The following is a 4,919-nucleotide window of genomic DNA, read 5'->3' on the forward strand; positions in this document are numbered from 1 at the left end:
GCAGTCCGCCCGGGTGACAACAAAAGAGGGGTGACACAATGTCACCCCCCCCCCCAATTTTTTTCAGGCAGGCTAAGGTGTGAAAATCGTCTGAAAATAGGATCTCTTTATTATATATTATATATCATGTAAAGTTTTTAAGTTTTTAATCTTTTCAAAAATATTAGAAACTCTTACATTTTTTAACCTGGTGTCCGCGTCCGTGTTATTTTCCCTTAACTATCGGCCATAACAGATTTTTTGGTGTAAGTTGCGGTATTGATAAAAAGGAGTTCCATTCGTTTCTTTTTGGGATCACACATCCTGTATAACCTAAAAAATATTGTTGCTTAATCAATAATAATTCGAAGATTTTATTTTGATATATGAGTGCAAAGATGTAATTCCTCCAAAGTCTCTAGCTTCTTCTTGCAAACAACAGCGACAGCTCTGGTTTGTCTGATTAATGGCATTACACCAGCCATTTAATACCGAAATACTATCCTGACTGTAAAGAATTGCGAAATATACGGCTAATTAGATATACTTATTCTCTGCAGTTGGTACACGTTTTTTTGAAACCGGGCAAATTAAATGGCCTACACAAATGCAATGCCTGTTACCCTAACCATAATTTGAACTTATCGGCAATATAATGCCGTAGGCTCGGTTTGGGACTGAAAAAAAAACCCAAAAAAACAAAAAAAACAAAAACAAAAATAAAGAAAAAACCGAGACAAAGAGATAGGCGTTTGGTTTCAATCCACGCTCGAGTAAAACTGCCTTTGTTTTTCACTGAGCAGTCTTTTTATTTCCAATATCTCAAATGCGCATGCTCAATACTCTGTGATATGTAAGGAGAGTAACTAATACGACACTAAAAATACATCATTATGTAATCATTTCTGGAAGCTAATAGACAGTTATCATCAGCATGACCGTCACTCAAATCGAGTATCCAGGTTTCAAAGGGCTTCATTTGTTGGTTTTCATATGTAAAAGCAATTTAATTGGTGATCTACACATCCTATCAAAACTCAGGCATACGTTATCGACAATTATGCGCATGGCTGATTTTTGCTGCACACTATTCTTGCTGCTCTCAGCTCTTCAGCGTGACGATGCTGTTAACTTTCGAACCATTCCGCACCAGCCCTTATTCCATTCCTCCACTCCACTCTCCTGAGTGCACTTGTCTCCCATGCTGTATGACCAATTCCACACGTCTTCATATCCTTTTTCAAACAATCCTTGTATCAGATCTGTTTTTTTCAACCTTCTTAGTTTCCACATTTATTTCAGAATAAAATATTTTCTTAGGATAAGACTGGTCGCCCATCCCTACAACCTGACCAGATTATCTCAAATTATTTTTAACAATTAAAACACGCAGACTCTTCCAATATACTGATGTTTGTTCGTCCATCTTTCCAATTAATTAAAAATTGATTTCTTAAAAGTCTTCAGTACAGGTAGTAATGAATTACCAATAATAAAATTAAAAAAAAATGAACTTCAATTTATAAATCGTTTGATGATTCGTGTATATTATGTCTTAATGAAAAGCTCGTTATAATAAAATTCTTTGATAGGGGAAAATTAATAAATCATGAAAAACAATGTTTCTATAAATTTCAAACATATATTCAATAAGCAACATAACCGTTTAGCTGTTCTTGGAAGTTCTTTCAAATTACACAAAAATATTAGTCAATTATAGCTAATAGTCTTATACAAGTATTAAATCAATATAATGGCATTAAAAATCTATATGTCACGTTTGAAATATATAAAGTGTTTTTTTAATCGCTATCTTCAGTTGGATCAGACTACACACTGACATGAGCATTCCCATAACAGTTTTCTAGACCTTACTACTTCCATGTTGGCTCATGACAAATTGAAAGTGAGTGTTTCGTTTGTGACATTATTATTAGAAGATTGCTCTACAGAGCTAATGCACTCTTTCTATCCGGATTTTTAGTTTTTTTTTAAGTTTACTTCTAAACGGATATCCTTCACCTCGACTGAGAAGCTTCATCTACCCTTTGTATGGTACCCCTCTGTAATATCATAGAGCGGCTAACAAGTACTACACCTTGCCCAAGGGTCATCTGTAACAGCAGAAGACAAGGGTATTCATCTCCCTGAGGTATTCTATATATCTCCGGATACCTAAATACGTACAATACCTAGTATTCCCAAATAGTCACCCGTCTCGTACTGGCCAGACTCATCGTTGCTTAACTTTGGTGATTTAAGGAAAACCGATGTGTCAGCACGATTATGTCATATTTAAATAACCAAACAATCTTCATTTTGGTTTTTATTGCGCCTTTTTTGTTAGATTCCTATTAATTTTGGTTCAACCAATTTTGAAGTTAATTAATTCTTATGCATACCTATCAAGACCGTGCACTTATTTTCTGCATTTTATAAGCCAGAGAAAACAATAATACAAAATTTATTCATTAGCAAATAACAGTTTTCTAGTACGTTCCCATTTTTTTTTCTAGCGGCCCCGACGATTATATGTATTTAAAAGATCAAATCTATGATTAATGACTGGGTGGTACCCTTCGTAATAAATGCGAAACTGTTCGTCTCTGTTTTCATATATATATATATATATATATATATATATATATATATATATATATATATATATATATATATATATATATATATATAAACATTTATACCTACACACACATGCATATATAATTACATATATATGTACAGATAAACATACACATGCGTATATAATTACATATATATGTACAGATAAACATACACATGCATATATAATTATACATATATGTACAGATAAACATACACATGCGTATATAATTACATATATATGTACAGATAAACATACACATGCGTATATAATTACATATATATGTACAGATAAACAAACATACATGAAAAGAATCAATGTACTAATTACAATACCGTTATTTTGTCTTTGTCTAACGCGTGAGCCGAATTGTAATACCAATAGAACAATATTTGTCGTCATATTTAATGGTTATATATATTAGACACGCGCAACCGTTTTGCATATGTGAACCAGTTTTGGATCTGCGTGATTAGTCTATTCGAAAACGGTAAGTTCCATTTTATATACTTACTTCAGTCTATGATCCCCCTTATAGAGCATTCACAACAAACACTCGTCTAGCTACAACCATTGGCAACAATTTCTCTGATTCTCCCTCTCTGCCTAAAATTAAACAAAAATCCCGAGAACCACCCGTCTGTTGAACATAAAAGCGCGGAGCTGCTTCCTAGCTGACTCTAACAGTCGTTTTCAAGTCTAATGTATACAAGTTTTGTTGAGTCGTCCTCTCAAATAATCAAACCTTACTCAAGTTCCATCATTATTGATCATAACGATGTTGTTTCACTGGTCACGTGACACTCATTAATTTTTATCCTTGCGTGGTGTTTGGTCCTTGATAAGCAGTAAAACAAAACAAAACAAAACAAAACAAAAAACAAAAAAACAAAAACAAATAAACAAACAAAAAAATAACAACAGCAACAACAACAAAAAAAAAAAAGAAAGAAAAAAGAAAGAAAAACATATCTTTGTCCTAAACCCCATTTTATCATTTGTAATTTTTACCATCACTTTCGTTTGTATTTACTCTGAATCGTTGGGTTCTCGCTAGATTTTTTCATCTACCATCCAAAGTCAAAGTTCAAATATCTTGATGTAGCCTATCCAACCACTTTTGTTTTGGCTGCCCTCTTCTTTGCCTAGAGACAACCATCTTGGACCGTGTTTCCGCGACGCTGTTATCATTTTCGTGCAGTATATGTCCTTCAAGCGTCGGCGATTTTGCCCTCATTTTCTTTGAGATTGGAGTATCATCGTAACGGTATTAGAAGTGTTTACCTCTCTCCGATCGCATGATGATGTGACACAAGGGTCAGAAAATGGGATTTGAAGAGCCAGTGCTATAGAGAAAGAGCATTCTGGCATGCAAAAATGCCTAGGAAGTCCCATCAATGTTTCTCAGTAGGGGCGCCTCAGGCGATTAGCAGTACTAACTAACCCCTTCTCAAAGAGAGAAGGTTAAGCATGGGAGGGTGGACCTCTTAGAACTGCACAGAACCAGAAATATACTCCAGTCAACGGGGAATAAGCCATCTCAACAATGAGTTATACTCTGTTGGCTTTGGTGCCAAGGGAAAACTCCAGGTTGTAGATAGCCAAGTCTCTGCGCACATTTGCAACAGATGTACCACTATCGTTTTCGGGTCGATAGGAGGAAGGCAGCATTGTCTCTCCGTGTTTCTATTTCGTGGAACGACCTACTAGAGGTGGCTCATCAAAATAACGACTATATTCAGTTTTTAAATGGCCTTAGGCAAATATTCAGATGTAAATAACTTTTATCTCTTAGTATAGTTTATTACACTTTGCTATTTTCTTTCTTTTTTTTTTTTTGCGAGGATTGTGGGGCGGGGGTTAAATAAATGTGATTGATTTGAAATTTGATTGCATATTTATATTTTCGGACCTCTTAGTTTTTTTGTTTTTTTTTAAATAATTTATATCATTTTCGTTTTTCAAGATATCTAAATGAATAGACGTGGAAGCTAGGATAATTCATGAACCAACGGTAGAGTCAAAACGTGCCAATTCAAGTTAATTCGACATTAAATTTTAATGTTTATCACTTTTTACATATAATTATGAAAGTTTTAGTCCGCGTTTACAAGAAACGTATGAACCGAATGTTTATTATTTAAAACTTTAGTTTCAATTATTTTAAGTAGCGAAATTTGCGTAGCAATAGCTACTTGGCAAATCAGCCTAATATATATATATATATATATATATATATATATATATATATATATGTATATATATATATATAGCTATAAAAGTGACCGTGTGTGCGTGTGTGTGTGTGTCTGTGTACATT

The 4,919-nt window shown here is 33.9% G+C and overlaps 1 long non-coding RNA gene across 1 annotated transcript in view; it reads left to right on the plus strand.

Annotated features, from left to right (window-relative positions):
- Window positions 1–2,910: 2,910 nt before the first annotated feature.
- LOC145277911 (uncharacterized) overlaps window positions 2,911–4,919 on the plus strand; it is a 22,435-nt gene continuing 20,426 nt past the window's right edge. Inside the window, exon 1 of the long non-coding RNA XR_013868244.1 lies at window positions 2,911–3,089. This is a non-coding gene — a long non-coding RNA (uncharacterized LOC145277911). The remainder of the gene's footprint in view (window positions 3,090–4,919) is intronic.

This window comes from Euprymna scolopes, chromosome 6, assembly GCF_053919585.1.
Source record: "Euprymna scolopes isolate OS-2025 chromosome 6, ASM5391958v1, whole genome shotgun sequence".
NCBI classification, from domain to species: Eukaryota; Metazoa; Mollusca; class Cephalopoda; order Sepiida; family Sepiolidae; genus Euprymna; species Euprymna scolopes.